The sequence below is a fragment of the Ascaphus truei genome, chromosome 3 (assembly GCF_040206685.1).
Source record: "Ascaphus truei isolate aAscTru1 chromosome 3, aAscTru1.hap1, whole genome shotgun sequence".
Lineage (NCBI taxonomy): Eukaryota > Metazoa > Chordata > Amphibia > Anura > Ascaphidae > Ascaphus > Ascaphus truei.
The window spans coordinates 140,132,962-140,153,149 of record NC_134485.1 but is presented as its reverse complement, the minus strand read 5'-3'; positions in this window follow the sequence as shown (position 1 = coordinate 140,153,149).

Sequence of the window (20,188 nt, the reverse complement as noted above, 5' to 3'; positions counted from 1 at the left end):
ATCCCCTTCAATTTAAATTGATCATATAATTTAGACGCACACCCGGGAGGAAATTTAGGATTATTAAAGATTGGCGTGAGTTGCGAGCTGGTGTAAGCAGGTCCAAATCTAGTTTTAGCTTTCAACCAGACTCCCCATGTGTGTTTCATCGCTCCCAGCTTAAATTTGTGCCTGTGCATACTGTATCTCCTCTATCCAGGCTCCAAAGGCATGCTGGCAGAGAAGGCATTTTAGCATATTGCGATTCTATTTCGAGCCAGCCACGCTGGTCTGGGTCTGCGTTCTACATGGCTGCTTGTTTTCGTTGTGCTGCCTGATAATATTTAGAAATATCTGGGACACCCATACCCCCCCTTGCTCTTGATGCCATGAGTACCGATCTTGCGACTCTGGGTCTTTTGCCCTGCCAAATATATTTAAATTGTCTATTTCGGATGTTTTTTAGTTCAGAACCAGGAACGTGGACTGGAAGTGTTTGAAAGAAATATAGTAATCTAGGGAGTATATTCATTTTGATCGAAATCATTCTTCCAATCCAAGAAATCTGGTAATCTTCCCATTTATCCAGGTCTTTAAAAAAAATTTCAAACAGAGCTGGGTAATTGTGTTGATATAAAGATTGGTAGTTCTTTGGGGGGGAGGGGGGAGGGGGAGGGAGGGGAGGGGGAGGAGAATGGAGGGGGGAGGGGGAGGAGGGGGGGGAAGGTGGAGGGGGGGAAAGGTGGAGGGGGGGAAGGGGGAGAGGGGGATAAGGGGGGGGAGAGGGGGGAAGGGGGAGAGGGTATAAGGGGGGGAGAGGGGGATAAGGGGGAGGGAAGGGGAGAGGGGGGAGGATAGGGGGAAGGGGGGGAAGAGGGGGAGAAGGGTGGGGAGGGGGGGAAGAGGGAGAGAAGGGTGGGGAGGGGGGGAAAGGGACACCTTGTAACATGGTTAAACACTTATCACAACTTTTATAATTACATAACAAAATTAACTGGGACATTTCTTTCACCACCCTTCAACGAGCGGGTTTCCCGTACTGTAAACCGACCACGGACAATTGCAAGTTGGATCTACCTAACATGAGGACTGGGACACAGGTGGAGCAAATACAACAAGGATATGAATGATTAAATATTAAACTTTTTCAAACTAGGCAGGGGGGACTCCTGTCAATTACTTCTAGGAGAAGCGTATTAACCGGAGAGAGCCCAAGGGTCACGGGGTCTTCCCGTTTTAGCCAAACAGAGCAAGAACTAGTAATGGCCCAGGCGTGTTATTAATTTAGGGTGGGATTGTAGTCCGCGCCCTATGGGCAGGGGGGGAGGAAGTGTTCAAGTCAGGCTTAAAAGTCCAGTCCCTTGAAAGACCACTTCTGACCTGTGCTTGATGATAGCGTTCGGATCTCCTCGCTCTAACCGGGTATGTGCCCTGCGGTTCTTCTTTTCATGGGCTCCCCGGTAGGCCCCGGCAGCTCCCCATCAGCTCTCCCCCACCCCCACATCCAATGCTGGAGGCCCCCAACAGCCCCAAAACCCAACCCCACTCCCCACCGAGTGCGCCCAACATAAACGGGATAATGGCTCCCACATCCATCAGCGATCCCGCCACTGGCCTTGCCAGAGCGAGGCTCCCATATCTTCAGGGCAGATGCCCCCCTGCCTCAGCCTTCTCGCGCTGCGGAGGTGATCTCAGCAATCAAAAGCCAGCGTTTGAGGAGGTCGACAGGTCTCTCAAACTTCCCAGTCGGGCAGTTTGTTCTTCTGGGCATTTTGGTCCTCCAGTTGCTCTGAAGCCCTGATGGGGACCCCCTCGCGGCTCGGTCGTCGAGAGTTCGGCAAGTCCGATCTCTGTGGGGCCAGAAGTTCAACGCCAAGCTCGCGTGCGAATTGCGGCATGTCTTCCAGTTGTCTGATGGATAGTTGTCTGCCGTTTCTCGTCACAATTAGCCGAAATGGGAATACCCATCTGTAGTTTATACCTTTCTCTTGTAGTAGAGTAGTTAGAGGTTTTAACTCTCGGCGCCTCTGAATAGTTTCCATAGCGAGGTCGTTGAAAATTTGTAGGGGTTCTTCTTGAAACTCGATCACGTTTTTGTCCCTGCAGGCTGTTATTATTTTTTCCTTAGTGGAGTAACTGTGCATTCGCACAATCACGTCCCTACTTCTTTTTGGGTCGCCTGATTTGGGAGCCAGCGCGCGATGAGCTCGGTCCAGCTCCAGGTCTTTCTCCTCCAGACCGTCGTAAACACTCTTGAAAAGAACCATCAGATAGGGCCTAAGGTGGTCAGGATGAACCTCTTCAGGGACATTTCAGATCCTCAAGTTTTGCCTACGGTCCCGGTTTTCCTGATCCTCCAGGCTCTCTTTTAGGCAGGAAACCTCGGCGCCGAGGCAAATCATCTCCTCGTCTGCCTCTGTTTGCTCGTGGTGGGCCACATCTAACCTGTTCTCCAGGTCTGCTGTTCTCCTCGTGAGGCTGCCAATTTCCTCGGAGGCAAGATTTTTAAAGTCCTGCTGGAGGGATATGTATAATTTGTCATGAGAGGATGACAGCATGCCCTCCAGCATTTCCTCTAGATATGCTCGGGTGATATTCCCTTCTGTCGCGGATCCCTCCGTCAGCCTCCTTGAATCTTTTCTTTGAGCTTCGGCGCTATCTTGCTCGACGGGTTGGGTCCCCGACCCTCGTGGCGCTGGTGAAAAAAACTTGTTAACTCCCTTCGAGGTTTGTGTTTTTCCTCCTCGGGACATGTTGGGGATTTCTTCTGCCAAATTATAGCAAGTTTTGGGCCGTAAGTTGCTTACTTATCACTTTATCCATGCAGCCTCCTGGTGCTCTCCTCCTATACTGCCATACCGGTTGGCAACACCAGAGCCCCCCCCCTTGGGCTCAGCCTTTAATCATTTTGAGTGAGGGTCTAATTGGTCTTCTGTGGGAGTTTTGTGCATAGGCAGGTCTGTCAGGTCCCTTGTTTTGTGGCCTCCGTCCTGCCTCAGCAACACTTTGCGGGGCTGCAGTAGTTCAGCAGCCCCCCTCCCCTGCCCCCGTGGCTGCAGACACTCCAGGGATAGTTGATCTCCCCCCCTCACTCACCCGATTGGGCGTCCCTGTGGTGAGCGCTCCGGGGCCAGTGATTGCTCCAAGGAGGGGGGGGCGAGGGGTAGGGGCGAACCGGAGCCCTCCTCCACCATGGGCTGCCTCTGCTATGCTCCTGTTCCCTTATGGCGCTGATCCCACAAGCACCCCGTGGGCGAAGGGGGGGGGGGCACGCACCTTACTTCACCTGCCGCCCCACTCCTCTCGGGACCCCGCCGGGCCTCCTTACTCAGGCCGTGTGACTCTGGCGGCCATCTTGGCAGCACAGGGAAAGGCAGGAGGAACTGCTGCGGGACCCAGGGAGCTCAGCCTGCTGCTGCAACTTATTTCTCCCGACGGGGGACACTCTTAACAGGTGGCTGGGTACTTTTTATTTGTTTTTTTGATCTGTTTGGAGGGCTTTCCCTACTCTTTTATTTGCCCTCTGGATGGAGCTGTGCTGAGCCACGACCTTCCTGCTCCACATCCAGGCCATGCCCCCCTAACCCTTAATTTTAAGTGACTTTCAACCTTATCTAGGTTTAAGGGACTCTAACCCTTAATTGTAAGGGACTTTCACCCTTATCTAGGATTAAGGTACTCCAACCCTTAATTTTAAGGGACTTTCACTCTTATCTACTATTTTCGGTCCGGGGCATAACCAGTGATTTATTATCACTGACAACTAAATTTAGGGGTCTCGTTCTGGATCGGGTGACACTGGTAATATAATACGGATAAAATGTATATCTCGTACTTACCCCAGTGAGACCCGGTCCCACTTCTTGACACCAGATGTAAATATGTAATTCTTTTATGCCTGTCCGCGACTCGGAAGCTCTCCTGGGAGATTGTCTATTCAATGTGTGGATAGAGAACAATGCAGGCCTGGTGTCAAGCAGTTTGAATGAAACGCATGCAAGCTCTGTATCAAATCAAGCAGAGTTATATAGACAAAAAGGGTCCTAGAGGTATTTTGCTGAAGAGTCTTAGAGGTATTTGCTGACGTTCTCTACCTAATTTATTGCTACATAAATTAAATGTTGCTTACATTTGTGCCTTCCACTTATTTCTAAGGAGTAAGAGGAGTGAAAAAAAGGGGGATGTGGGGGTATAAGGGAGAAAGGCTTTGTTTATAAAAAGCTAACAAGCTAACATTCTTCCCGTATCTTCAAGGCTGAAAATTCTAGAAGTCTTGCCAGAGCACATGGTCAAGTTTTTAAAGCAGTACATACATTAAAAGTAAAACTGGGACAGGGGGAGACAAAATGGTTGCTGAAATATATATTAATATAATCTGATAAATAACTCCCATTGTTTGGCAGTTTATAAGATTTTTGATGTTATATGTCATTGTTTTTGATGAGTTGGTGAAAGTTTTTGTCTTGACCATTGAGTTGCTTTGCATCTTGCACATGGGTACGATCCTACCGGTTTCTCTCATAACCATGTTTTTTGTGGTGGTCGCATTTGGAAATGATTACAGTATGTACCAGTTTGTCTCTTATGTTGGTCGCCCTTCTATATCCTATTTGTGGTCGATCTGATAGAACTAATTTTAGATCCGGATCCTCTAATAGGATATCCCAATGTTTGTGTAGAATGCTTTTAACTTGTTGGGATTGACTAGTGTATTTACTAATAAATCTAATGTTAGTAACATTCTCTTGTTTCTTTTGATTTGTCAGAAGTGTCGGTCGGTCCATTTGTAGTGCTCTATAATAGGCTCTCTGTACTTTTTTCTTAGAGTATCCTCTCTCTAAAAATCTGTTTTTCATGTCTATGGCCTGGTGTTTATATTCTGCGATGGTCGTGCAATTTCTACGTAATCGTTGAAATTGGCATATTGGGATATTATCAATGACGTGTTTTGGATAGTGAATGTCCGCTAGCAGTAGTGTGTTGGTTGCGGTGGGTTTTCTATATATGCTTGTATTGATATCTCCTAGTTCTGATTTGGATATAGTAATGTCCAAGAATTCTATTTTCTCTTTGCTAATTTGATATGTAAGTCGTAAGTTGTGATCATTTGTATTCAAAGTCTGAATGAATTCTTGGAGAAGATTTTCTGTCCCATCCCAGACAAGCAACACGTCATCGATATATCTTAGCCATTTTACTACATGTATAGTAAATCTTTCATTTTCCTCCATGAAGACCACTGCTTCCTCCCACCAGCCTAGATATAAATTGGCATAGGTGGGAGCGCAAGTGGTCCCCATGGCAGTCCCTTGTATTTGTTGATATATGGTATGGTTAAATAGAAAGAAGTTGTGACTAAGGATATAGTTCAATAGCTTTATAACAAAATCATTGTGTAGTTTGGCATTGTCATCTCTGGCTTGTAAAAAATGTTTTACTGCTCGAATGCCATAGTCATGAGGTATGCCGGAATAGAGTCGTTCGACATCTAGTCCTATCAGATATGAATTAGGGTCTAAAGTAATACCTTCGAGTTGGAGTAGAACGTCTTTAGTATCTCTTATGTACGAATGTAGGGCACTTACAAACGATCTCAAAAATCAATCTAAATATACACTTATATTGCATGTGATGTTATTTATTCCCAACACTATAGGTCTACCAGGTGGAGGACTCTTGTTCTTGTGTATTTTTTGTAGTTGATAGAACGTAGCTATTTGGGGTGATCTAACCAGCATAAAGTCATATTCATTTTTTCGGATAAGTTTCTGATCCAAGCCATTTTTAAGAATATCCAGTAGTTCTTTAGAGTAAACCTTTGTAGGATCTGTTCTCAATTTCATGTAACATTTTTTGTCTGATAATATGCGCATGCATTCGGTAATATATTCAGCTTGATCTAGGACTACCACGTTTCCCCCTTTGTCAGAGGGTTTCCCAATTATCGCTTTGTCTTTCTCTAGATCTTTAAGGGCTAGTCTTTCGTTTAAGGGCTAGTCTTTCATAGTGTGTCAAGTTTTGTTGAGTCTTATGAATTGAGAGATCTTTTAAATCTTTCGTGACCATTTTTGTAAAGACTTCTACGTTATTACAAGTCTGCATTGGTGGCATAAAGGAGGATTTACTTTTTAGATCCGTGAATGCCCCCCCTCCACCTATTGGTCTTTTATTTTCTTCTAAAAGACTGTTGAGAATTCTTAAACAGGCTTCATCTTTAAAGTCAAAATTCTCAAAAGGTGTATTTTTGTGTTGTAAATGCGTCCGTCTATTGTAAAAATTTGTGTAGTATCAACTTTCTCGAAAAGAGGTTGAGTCTTTAACCGTTTCGAATAGATCTAATTGACTTGTTGGGCAAAATGATAGCCCTTTCGATAATACTGATAGATGGTGGGAGTTGAGTACCTTTTGGGACAAATGTATCACCTGTGACGTCTGTTCCGGCGCCGTTGGCCCTTTTTGGTTAATGTTCCCCTCTCCTGGTATCCCCATTTGTCCCTGTCTCGTAGATAATCTGCCCTTCCCCCTTCTTGTCTTCCACTTATAGGGGGATGTGTAAATATGCCCGGATCTTCTAAAAAATTATGGGGTCTAGCTTGTTGGGGTAATGGGAGGGAAAGAATTGATGTAGTGTTGGTGGTATGTGCTGTTTAAGATATTCTAGTGCTTGGCTCTACTTCCAAGTCACTGGCAGATGCTTCCAATCACTTGAGGTATCTCGGACCTGTTGTGGTTTATTTACTAGGTGACGTATTCTGTATTTAAAGATATTACCGTCTCTGAAGTCTACAAAATCTCTTAAGTATTTTTTGTGTTTCCGATCTTTGATATCCTTGGTCAATTTATCTACAGTGGAGATCAACTTTATTCTTACTTGGCTAGCTCCGCGAATTTCGGAATATCCCGGTGATGTGCGGTTTAGTATCGTTTTCGCCCGGGATGTTTTGCGTTATTTCGCGCCCGTGATTTAAGCATTTTATTCCCGCTGGCTGCAATACTGCAATGCCATGTAAAAACGCATGGGGGCAATTGCGAGCTGTTGTCTTTGAAGCCGAGAAATTCATGAATTGTAATGCAGTATACACTACCGACACACTTTATTAAAGTGTGGCCGGTACCGCAAGCCGGGAGATTTCCCGGCTTGCTAGTGGCCGCCCCTCGGCGTGCCGCGCGTCATAGACGCACGGTCACGCGTCTTCGGGAGCGTGCGCCCCCTGCACGCGCGACCAGGGGCTCCCCGAGGGAGCCCTGGTGTCCCGCGATCGCGGGACAGCGGCAGGGGGTTCCGGGGGACCCGGCGGACCCGGCAGCGGTAGGGAGAGCGCCCCGATCGGAGGGCGCTCTTCCGCTGCTTCGGCGCGCGCCCGTCACTCTCGGGCGCGCGCCAGGCTACTGCTGCGGCCAAGAACGGGCAAATGCTCGAATAAACTTGGCCGCAGCAGTATACTGTATATATACAGTATATACTGTATAACAACAACCCCTATAACCCCTAACATACACATACAGTACTGTATATGCACATCAATGATACTATAGGCCGTCCCCTGGCGACATGTGTTTGCAGCAGAGAGAGAACCGCTGCTCTCTCTGCGCAAACATCGGCACATTAAAAATTATTTAAAATACATTGTTATTCATAGTGTAGATGTGCAGGGGGTCTCCGGAGCTGAACCGCGTTGGTTTCAGGTCCGGGTACCCCCTGCTTCCCGAGATACAGGCCCCTTTATGAGGTGCCAGTATCCCTCTGCATTTAAAGGTCCCGATCACGTGACCGCGGCATGTAAACCAAGCAGAGGGATACCGGCACCCCCTAAAGGGGCCTGTATCTCGGGAAGCAGGGGGTCCCCGGACCTAAAACCAAAACGTTTCTGCTCCGGAGACCCTCTGCACATGTACAGTATAAATAAAACACATATATAAATAAACACTCGTTCCTTACCTTAGCGGCTATGCGCTATGGTAACGAAGCAGCATGACTGTATTTTAATAATATTGTACAGTGAGCAGGGGGTTCCATGAGCCAGAAATTAATGCTCAGGGGACCCCCTGCTCCTGCACAATATTATTAAAAATACAGAAATGCTGCTTCATTACCATAGCTGATAGCCGCTAAGGCAATGTAGGGGTTAACCCACCGTGCCCGCTTAATTGTGGGTAGCGGGGGTGGGTGAAGGGGGTATTTGGCCCTTGGTGTGAGTTTAGGACTTGCGGGGGGGTTGCGGGTGCAGTTAACCCCTTCACGACCGTAGCAGTTAATACCGCTACGGTCATGAAGGGGTTAACCCCTACCGCTACCCCCCCGCAAGCCCTTAACAACCATCGTTGGGTCTAATACCCCCTTCACCCACCCCCGCTACCCACAATAAAAAAAATTCACACACAGCAGCCGCCCAAAAAATAAAAAAATAAATCTAAATAAATAAATAAATACATGAATAGAAATAAATACATTTAAAATACATGTGATGGTGATTAAGGGGTTAGGGGACATTACTTTGTATGTTTTAATTGTACCGGCACCTCATAAAGGGGCCTGTATCTCGGGAAGCAGAGGGTCCCCGGACCTGAAACCAACGCGGTTCAGCTCCGGAGACCCCCTGCACATCTACACTATGAATAAAAATGTATTTTAAATAATTTTTAATGTGCCGATGTTTGCGCAGAGAGAGCAGCGGTTCTCTCTCTGCTGCAAACACATCTCGCCCCCGCCGGCCTATAGTATCATTGATGTGCATATACAGTACTGTATGTGTACAGTACTGTATGTTAGTGGTTATAGGGGTTGTTGTTATACAGTATATATATATATATATATATATATATATATATATATATATATATATATATATATATATATATATATATACTGTATATATATATATATATATATATATATATATATATATACTGTATATATATATATACTGTATATATATACCCATCAAGGTTGAAACAGCTGTCTGTGGGTGGTTTTCTGGGTATGCACCTTAACCCTGGCTGTGCTCAAAGTTGTGACCATGCAGCAAGCTTAAGCCTATAGGGAACCATGTTAAAAATGGTTATTGAGGCAAAAAGTGACACTGTGTGCTCATTTGCATGTCATTTCCCAGAATCCCTTGCTGCAGTGGAAGTGCTGTATGCTGGGTGATAATGGGGAAAGGCGGGGTTGCAGACCTGCCTAAGACATGCAGATGAGCATACAGCTATATTTGCATATATATATATATATATATATATATATATATATATATATACTGCATTACAATTCATGAATTTATGCCATCTGGCGGACACGCGAAGCATTGCAGCCTAGTAAATCCTGAACCATTATCAATTAACACATCAACCGCGCGTCAGCCGGGCATGACCCTGGCTGGGAGCGCGGCATGCTCCAGGTGAACAGCGTGGCATTCCAGGAACCAGCCAGGGACAAACCGGTGATTTGTAAGAATAAAGTCTGCCGCAACAGTATTTTTGTTTTTAGTTTCTTTTCCAAGGTTTAAAATTCTGGGTTTTCTTGCCAGATATTGAGATCTTTGAGCAGAATATCTTTTTCTTTTTGAACTGTCTCTAATTTATTTGACTCAAACTCAATCAGCAATGTCATCAATTCTGCTAAACAGTTCAGTAATACCTTTTCCCAGCTTGCAATGATCCTGGCATCTGATATTTAGTGGGAAGGTACGAGTCTCACTCTCAGTCCTCTTGGGAAAAGGTTTGCCTTTATATAGTTTTTGAGGCTAGTTATTTCCCACCAGATTTTTGCCTGTGCATTGTACACCCGATCTAGACAAGAAAAATACGCTGTAACATCTTTATTTTGTATATCATTTAGGGGTGTCTCTGTGGTTGAAAACATATCTATACTGTAGCTTCATTGTTCCATATCTCATAGTCTTGTTTGTTTGCAATAAAACCTGTCATAATGTACTTCTTGTTTATATGCCGATATTAGACCTGTAGTAGTATCTGATACTCTTAATTTGAGTGGGAGCTGATTTAATGTATACAGGACTATAGAAGTCCTCAAAACTGGTTATTAGAAAATAAACATTATAAATCGCTCATCCTTGTAATCTTTCTCTTCTCTTTAATTTTAGTTAAGTAACATGGTGCATGAGGATAAACACAATTAATACAAGGAATGATCAAAGAAGATCCAAACAAAGAATCCTTCACTAGAATGCACTCTGTGTTTCCATATATTGTAATTATTTGGACAAATTGTCCCAGCGGAATTTCTTGCTCTACAAATGACTATCAATTGATTCTAAATAAGCTACCCAGATGCCCTATGATGCCCTATGATGCAGCCTAATCGGGGTTGAGGGTGGAACTGCTCATGCGCCGTCCCGTGAGTGCCACGGGGGCCAGGGGGTGGAGTTTAGAGCACGCGTCCCTCCCACGCTGATTCCTGACACCAGAGGGTGCGGACCAGTTGCGTGCCTACCCGTGGGCATCACGGAGGTCAAGGGGTGGGGCCTGACTCACGCATCAGCAGGGAGGCTGGCCGAACATCCACATCATGTGACAGCGATGGGGTGGGGTCTGAATACACGTGTGCACAAGGTCCGCGCGTACTGGAACCATGAAACCGCGCATCATGTGTATCCGTCACGGAAGGCTTGTTGGGGTGAGGAGACGGTCTGCGACCGCCAGGATGGCGAATTCTCACAGTACCCCCCCCCCCCTTTAGGAGCGACCTCTGGACGACTCCACAATGGCTTCTCTGGGAATTTAGCATGGAACATGCAAACTAGTTTGGCTGCGTGGACTCGTTGGCTCAGAATCCAGGACCTTTCCTCCGGGCCGAAACCTCTCCAATGTACCAGATAATGTAGCAAACCTCTGGAGATCTTAGAATCAAGGATAGATTGGATCTCGTATTCAGGTTGTCCTTGAACCATGATGGGTTCAGGTCACCGGAACTGAAAAGGCATTCTGGACTACCGGTTTGAGCAGAGAGACGTGAAAAACAGAAAGAATCTTCATAGAAGGCGGAAGAACAAGACAATATGCCATGGGATTGATCCTTTCGGAAATCGCAAAGGTTCCAAGAAATCTCGGCGCAAACTTCATCAAGGGTACTTTCAGCCTTATGTTCCTGGATGACAACCAGACCTTGTCGCCAGGTTTAAGGTCCAGAGCAGGTCTGCGATAGCGATCTGCCTGATACTTTTGTCTATTGACCGCCTGCCTGATGTTGACCTGAATCTTTCTCCATAGATCCTGTAAGTCCTTATTTCTGTCATCTGCCACTGAGACCCCTGATGAGGGTAAAACAAGAGGAAGAGTAGAAAGATTGAAGCCGTAATTCACGAAGAACGGTGACTCCAGAGTAGAGCTGCTTCATGCATTATTGTGGGCGAATTCTGCCCAGGGTTAGAGTTCCGCCCAGTCATCTTGGGAATCCGAGGTAAAGCACTGAAGATACTGTTCCGGGGACTGGTTGGTCCTCTCCGTTTGACCATTGGTCTGTGGGTGGTATCCCAACGAGAAATGGAGGGCAATACCTAGCTAAAGGCAAAACGAGCGCCAGAAACGAGAAATTAACTGGGATCCTCTATTTGAAACTATCTCCAAAGGTATACCGTGTAACCGGAAGATCTCCCTGATAAAGATGTTGGCTAATCTGGGAGAGTTGGGCAGACCCTTGAGTGGTATGAAGTGGGCCTGCTTCAAAAGCGGTCAACTACTACGAGAATGGTGTCCATACCCTTGGAACTAGGCAAGTCTACAATGAAATCCATTGACAGATGTGTGCATGTCTGATCCGGAATAGGTAGAGGTTGAAGGAGTGTATAATAGACAAGAAAATAAGTGCCGAACCCAAAAAACAACTCAATTGTGTAAAAGACTATGTCCAGTGTTCGACAAACCTATACATTTGCTCGCCCCGGGCGAGTGGATTTAACCCCCGGGCGAGTAAATATTGGCCCAAGCAGCACACGTTTGGTACTAGGTGGCGAGTAGATTTTTTTTGTGTGGCGAGTAGATTTTTTGGTGATTTGTCAACCACTGACTATGTCTATTAGTGAAACAATAGTTACATAAATAATACCCCTATAAATCGTTATAACACTGAACACACGATATAAGGCACAAACCTACTGTGGAAGTGAAAAATATTTTAACCACACAAAACCGTTGGTGTTGGTGCTATAATTAAAGAGTGTCTCGGCACTCCCACGAACTACAGATAGGAAACAAGAAAAAAGCGCAAAACGCAAATGGTGAAGTATATCAAAAAGTATTTTTAGTTAAAAAAGGTAAGTATTCTGCGTACATCAAAGATGTAGAACACTCGCATTTACGTGTATCAATACACGAAATTACCACACAGCTGACATCAGTGTGGATATTAGAAGGATGTATCACTGGTAAGTTGTCTCCCGCAATTTCCAGATGTCATCTGGGTCTTTCACGGTAACTGCAACCTTCATCCAGCATCTAGATCGTCTGAGGAGTATGGGTGGTAGGCACCACGTTGTCGTCTGTGTCACTTGTGTGACATTGGTGGGAAAGAGTCCTCAGTCCCGTAATGCACACAATGTGTGTAATCAAAGAAGAGGTACTGTGGCCGTCAGCTAGTTAGTTAGTAACACGAGAACACAGGGAGAACACTGTGTTCTCGTGTTACTAACTAACTAGCTGACGGCCACAGGAACTCTTCTTTGATTACACACATTGTGTGCATTACGGGACTGAGGACTCTTTCCCACCAATGTCACGCAAGTGACACATACGACAACGTGGTGCCTACCACCCACACTCCTCAGACGATCTGGATGCTGGTTGCAGTTACCGTGAAAGACCCAGATGACATCTGGAAATTGCGGGAGACAACTTACCAGTGATACATCCTTCTAATATCCACCCTGATGTCAGCTGTGTGGTTATTTCGTGTATTGATACACGTAAATGCGAATGTTCTATATCTTTGATGTACGTAGAATACTTACCTTTTTTAACTAAAAATACTTGTTGATATACTTCACCATTTGCGTTTTGCGCTTTTTTCTTGTTTCCTATCAGAGGTTGAAGGAGACCTGCAAGAGGTATCCTGGGAGTTTTAGGCCTGCACACGTAGGGCACGCAGCTACAAAAATGCTTTTGCATACTTGAGTGAATCGTGAAGGTGAATAATAAGGCGCAAACAACAAAAGGTGACCCTTCAATTCACTTATTAAGTGATATATGTTTGTTTTTTACTTGCACATTATAAGTGCACATTTTATATATTTTACATAAAGTTTTGATCTATCAAAATGGATCGCACTATGTAGTTTTTCCCATCTCTTCCATATTGTTTCTCATCACCGATTGTGGTACGGAGAGGGGGGTCCCTGTCAACACACATCCAACACGGGTAGCAGCCCTTCTTGCAAAGTGCCTTTTATCCATCTACATCTTGTGAGTAGGCTGGACATACGAGCCAAGAACACATGACGCCTTATTTCAGATTTTCATACATCTGCACTTATATTGTGTTTTTTGTTTGTCTTTTCTCCCTTATATGCTCCCCCTGGATTGTTTGAGAATATCCTTTTGCATACCTGGCCAAAAAAAAGTACGAGAGATGAGGTCCAAGATCCTCTTGGTGCCGGGATGGCCTGCAGATTTGGACGAATGACCCCATTCCAGTACCTTCTTACAGTGTGGGGGTGAAGTAAAGAGACAGTCCTGTGGAGGCGAGATGTCAGGAAGGATGTGGCTTTGTTGACGGACAATTTCCTTGAGTGCTCCAAATGAAGTGACCAAGAGAATACATTTGGGCGGTAAAATGGGTTTTTGCTGATCTTCAGGACTTATCCTCACAGAGCTAGAGCACAGGTGAAGTGGTGTCAGGTTTCAGGGTCTGGAATGTTCCTTAGTTTAGCAGCAGCAATCCCGGTGGACAAGTATAGGCACTGCAGGCTAGAACAAGACAATTAGAAAGTGGCAGCAATCCCGGTGGCCAAGCATGGGTACCGCAGGCTAGAATATGACAATTGCACTTCAAGATACCTATAGGCCTTGAACCATAGAAAGAGGGCACATTTGAACGTAATTTGGTAGGAGCCAATAAGGTTTTATGGCATTGTGCCCTTCTATAGATAATAGATGGCTTTGGGTCAATATGCCCCAGTGTTTACCTAGAATTGCTTTAACTGACCTGTAAGACTGACTATATTGAGTCGAAAAGACAGTTTTGTCTTGAGAGAATGTCCCCTTCTTGGATGCTCGTGTAGCCATGTATAAAAATGGTATACAGTTCTTTCTCATGCTGGCAGTAAAACCTGGTAAGTGTGCAGGATTGCCAGCATCAATGATGGAGGTTTGCCCTCACACCCTGGTGAATTTTCATATGTATACAAGGGGAGTGGTAACATGCTCTGTGTCCACTATTAGTGACATAAGAAGTGTGGCTGTTTTCTGAGTCTATATAAGACACAGCACTCACAAAAGTTAGGAGTTCAAGTGGGTTAATCAAGTGTGCTTTGTAGTGGATGGAGTTCAAGTTCAAGGGATCTGTGATGGTCCAGTTCTGGAGGTCTGCAGCAGTTAAGGCTGTCAGATATAGTCCATAGTATCTGCACTGTGATCAGGGACCTGACAAGGTGGTGATCTCCCTGAGGGGAGAGGTGACCCATCTCCATTGGGAGGGAAGAACTTTCTGAAGTGATGTGCAGCAAAGAGATGAGCGGCTGAGTATGACCGCTGTGAGGGGCAGTCTGCCTATGATGATAATAAAGATGCCCTTATTCACCGAAAACCTCATGTGTGAGTGTGGAGTTACTCAGCAGAGGAAGTCACCAAGAAGGAGTTCCTCATCAGGTACATCCCCCTGTGGCCACAGAGATCCTGATGAGGTGGAGGCACTGCATCATATGTGAGTAGGACTCTAAGAACACTACCTCAGATGCCTGTCTTGCTGATATCCCCATACCAACCCAAGGGGAGACTCAGGACTCCTGTACGCCAGCAGGTGCACCACAACATACAGACATGTAATGGGGACCGGTTAGACCCCAGGGGCCAATCTGAGATTGGGTGGGTCCAGAAACACTGTTACAAATGGAGGTGCTGCTGAGATACCTATCAACAGGACAGGCTTTTGCTAGGCACACTAGGAAACAGGGAGAGCGTATGCTGCCAGTTAGTGCTGTGGATGGAGATGGAGCCTAGGGTGATAGACGTAGGTGGTGCATCGTGGCATTCTTTATTGCATCGGAATGGCAGCTGCCCTGCAGAGAGGAGCTCCATGTGCCTTAATAGTACTTACCAAGTAAAGATGGCGAGCGCAAGAAGGGAAGATCCGCGCGGTGCAGAGAGTCTAAGATGGCGGACCGCGGCTGATGGAGGGAGCGCACGTGGTGTGCATGCTACTGAAGAACAAGCTGCAGAAGGAACTTTTGCCAGCATGTTGTGGAATGTCGCTAAGGTAGTGGCCGTGCCATTTTGGTCCTGTCTAGGATCAAGGGGTGCTACCCTGGAGGACAGTGTTGAGGACATTGTGGTTGTGTGCGGTGGAAATGGAGAATCTGCTTGCCAGACGGTGAGCTACAACCAAAAATCTACCTCAGTTGCTATTGTGAGTGGCCGGGCAAACCAAGATGGCGGCTCCCGCTTCCCTGGGAGACCGCGTGGGCCGAGTGCAGAAAATTCTGCAAATGCAAAAGTTGCAAGGAGTTGGCCGGGATTGGCACCAAGTAAAGAACCCCACCCTGCTGGGGGGTATGGCGCGAAAGCTGTGGCCGCGCCCTCATGGACTGTGATGGGCTCAGAGCCAGTGCTGGGGCACCCAGTGAATCTGTGGGACCCTCCCCTAATATATACCAGGGGGAGTGGTTTCCAATTGTGCCAAATGAGAGTGGAGATAGCTGAGGGAGGAGTTATCAAACCGACCTCTGCCCTTCAGTTGCGAGGAGCTGGTGAACAGGAAAGACCACTACTGAAAGTGTCCCCTGTACCCAGCATGGTCAGCAAACAAGAGAAAGAGATGGACATCTCAGCCCACCCCTACTCGTTACCAGGAGGATTCCTGGTAATCAAGGCGGGTGAAACAGAAACAATCAGGTGCCTATGCATGCAGTGCCGACTGCCGGGTGGTGTAGCCAGCACAACGGCAAGGTGTCCCCAATGTGGCATCCACTACCTATTGGCTGTGCAGCCCTTCGTACCAGGGCAGACCGTGGAGGCAGGAGCGGACACAGCTAAACTGACAGCTGAAGCCTCGCTCTCGGTCAAAGCAGAACCAGTTGATCCCGGAGAATGGGGATCGCTCCTCATGATAAAGACGGAGCCTGAAGAGAGAGGGGTCTACAACCACAGTAAGAACCGGGAATCTTACCGTCGGTCCCCTACGGGAGTGCCACTCCCCGAGTTGGAGTTCGGATCCTCGGACGAGGAGCAAACGACCCCGATGACGGTGGTGATGCGCCTACCAGCGGACCACTACAGCGGTGCTGTAAAAGAACCAGCATTTACCTGTGTTGCTGCGGAGCGGAGTCTCGAGGGGCCGAGGTCGCCTGTGCGGAGACAACCGGAGCGGCGGAGTCCCACGGCCGTGGGGACTTCCAAAGTGGGCAGCGGAGAAGATCCCATCCCGAGCCGACGGAACGGTGAGACACACCCTTACCCTCCACAGGCGCCGGTGGTGGCAACGGCGGAGGAAGGCCTAGCCCAGGCCCGAGCAGAGCGGAGAGCTGAACCTTCACTTCTGGCGGCGGATGTCATTCTGGAGGAAGAGGTTCCGGTGGGGAGTCCAACCCAAGATGGCGGCGGTGAGTCCCGCGAGATCGATGACGTCACATCCGGCGGACACAGCGGAGCGGGATGGAAGATGGCCGCCTCTGTGCGACCGCCATGCTGCTCCAGGTCGCCTGGGTCCGGGAAGAGCTGGCAGGCCCTGCGGAAGCCTGGGAATCGTGAGACGGGTGAGCCAGAATGCCAGTCCAATGGTACCGGTCAAGGTAGCAATAAGCTGCGGGTCATAGCCCCGCGTCTGCCGACAGCGTTTCCCTATGCCCAAACCCCGGCCATAGTTAAGACCCCTGCCACTGTCACTTCCTCATCTGGGTCCCAGTCGAGCCAAGGGTTGTCTGGGGAATCACGGGCCAATACGGAAGAACGGACTGGGGAGAACTTGGACTGGGGGGAGTGCTTTACCTCTGATGATGGATCGGGGAGGGAAGTGTCGCTAAGGAGGGTGTCGTCATGTCCCAATGAATGTACCAGTCTGAGGAGTGTCACAATTAGGCCTAAACGCTTAGGATCGAATTCTAGGTCGACGGGTACGTCAGGATTATCGTCTGGGGGAGAGCCAGAGGACAGTGAGGGTATGGTGGCGGTACCAGAGTGTCCGGGAGAGAGAGACCAGGTTGTGGGCGCCCAGGTTTGAGGGGTATGAGGCCTGGATGGACCGCACAAGATTTATCTTGAGGAGAGAAGGGATCGTAGATTATTGGTGGGGAGTAGGGGAGTTCACGGAAGAGGAGCAGTTGGCGGAGCTTAGGTTGAGATGGCAAGATATACACTCAGGAGTAGTGGATCCCAAGGGGACAGCCATATTTAGGGACCCCGTTGAGCCAGATGAGCCGTTGTTGTGGGTGCTGCCAGGTAGGGCAGGTAATAAAAGGCTGATTAGGACCAGCAGGGCTGAGAGGGCCATTGTTACTAAATACAAAAAGTCTCATGGGTTGGAGTACCCTTATGTACCAGAGCCCCTAATGCAGGAAATCGAGGATGGGAGAAGTGCGTGGCTGAGGGAAAACATTGAGGATTACATTATGAATAAATCTGGTGGGTACGCTGGTTTCAAAACAGAGGAGAGGATCATTCAGTTGATGAGGGTGTGGAGTGTTGGGCGCAACATATATATGCACCGGGTAGAGTATAGGCCCGAAAGTGGGCTGCGTAGGGAGCACAGTGTAACCGTTAAGGACATCACCGGTAGGGAAGTGCAGAAGCCAGACCCTAGGCACTACTATTAGGTAGCAGATGGGGATTCTCCTTAGGAGCAGTGCGGTCTGCTGGTCAGCAGGCACTCATTGAGACTATGTTATTATGCGGTGCAACTGTATAATGTATTTTTATATAATGTGTCTGGGTTATGTTTTGCAGTGCTGCCTGGAGGAAGGTTCTGCAAATTTAGATCCCAGCCGGGCCTTTGAGGTTCACCAGGGGGAGAATGTAGCCATGTATAAAAATCGTATACAGTTATTTCTCCTGCTGGCAGTAAAATCTGGTAAGTGTGCAGGATTGCCAGCATTAATGATGAAGGTTTGCCCTCACACCCTGGTGAAGTGTCATATGTATACAAGGGGAGTGGTAACATGCTCTGTGTCCACTATTAGTGACATAAGAGGTGTGGCTGTTTTCAGAGTCTATATAAGACACAGCACTCACAAAAGTTAGGAGTTCAAGTGGGTTAATCAAGTGTGCTTTGTAGTGGATGGAGTTCAAGTTCAAGGGATCTGTGATGGTCCAGTTCTGGACGTCTGCAGCAGTTAAGGCTGTCAGATATAGTCCATAGTATCTGCACTGTGATCAGGGACCTGACAAAGTGGTGATCTCCCTGAGGGGAGAGGTGATCTAACTCCATTGGGAGGGAAGAACTTTCTGAAGGGATGTGCAGCAAAGAGATGAGCGGCTGAGTACGACCGCTGTGAGGGGCAGTGTGCCTATGATGATAATAAAGATTCCCTTATTCACCGAAACCCTCATGTGTGAGTGTGGAGTTACTCAGCAGAGGACGGCACCAAGAAGGAGATCCTCATCAGGGACATCCCCCTGTGACCGCAGAGATCCTGATGAGGTGGAGGCGCTGCATCATATGTGAGTAGGACTCTAAGAACACTACCTCAGATGCCTGCCTTGCTGATATCCCCATACCAACCCAGGGGGAGACTCAGGAGTCCTGTATGCCAGCAGGTGCACCACAACATACAGACATGTAATGGGGACCGGTTAGACCACAGGGGCCAATCTGAGATTGGGTGGGTCCAGAAACACCGTTACACTCGTATATGATGTTTATCTCTAGAATATTTCAATAGTTCCTTTCTATCAAGACAAGCTGCCCTTTGGAGAGATTCATCTATCAGTGATTCCTCAAAGCCCTTCTCAAGAAATGTAGCCTTCATAGAATTGCACTGTAAACAAAATCCAGATCAGTGAAACTGTTACGTCTGAGTCTACCAAACTGGCTGAACGGAATATTGCTCTGCCAGCCCTGGTGATGACTACTGTTAGCATGGAGGTAGCTATTGGTAGCCACCTCCTTGATATTTAGATCTTTTTGGATAGTTTTATCAAGGTCAATCTTGAGGCAAAGATCCAAAAAGACAAGAACAGAGCTCCTCATACTTCCTACCAAACCTGGCCCTACTACCTCCTTCCATTACTGTTGGAACTACGATCATTCACCCAGTAGCCCAAGCATCCTGCCTACAGTAGGTGTCACACTCGACTCCTCTCTCACATTTGCCCCTCACATTCAAAACATTTCTAAAACCTGTCGCTTTTTCCTCCGCAATATAACAAAGATACGCCCTTTCCTTTGTTCCTCGACTGCTAAAACTCTGACTCAGGCCCTCATTTTCTCCCGTCTTGATTACTGTAACCTCCTGCTGTCAGGCCTTCCTGCCTCTCACCTGTCTCCCCTACAATCTATCCTAAACGCTGCTGCCAGAATCACTCTACTCTACTCTTTCCTAGATCTGTCTCAGCATCTCCCCTCATGAAATCCCTCTCCTGGCTTCCGATCAAATCCCGCATCTCACAATCCATTCTTCTAGTCACTTTTAAAACTTTACACTCTTCTGCCCCTCCTTACATCTCAGCCCTAATTTCTCATTATGCACCATCCAGACTCTCGCGTTCTTCTCAAGGATGTCTTCTTTCTGCCCCCTTTGTATCTAAAGCCCTCTCCCGCCTTAAACCTTTTTCACTGACTGCCCCACACCTCTGGAATGCCCTTCCCCTCAGCCAGGGTTAAGGTGCATACCCAGAAAACCCATAAAGGTCGAAACAGCTGTATGTGGGTGGGTTTTCTGGGTATGCACCTTAACCCTGGCTGTGCTCAAAGCTGTGACCATGTAGCAAGCTTAAGCCTATAGGGAACCATGTTAAAAATGATTTTTGAAGCAAAAAGTGGCACTGTGTGCTCATTTGCATGTCATTCCCCAGAATCCCTTGCTGCAGTGGAAGTGCTGTGTGCTGGGTG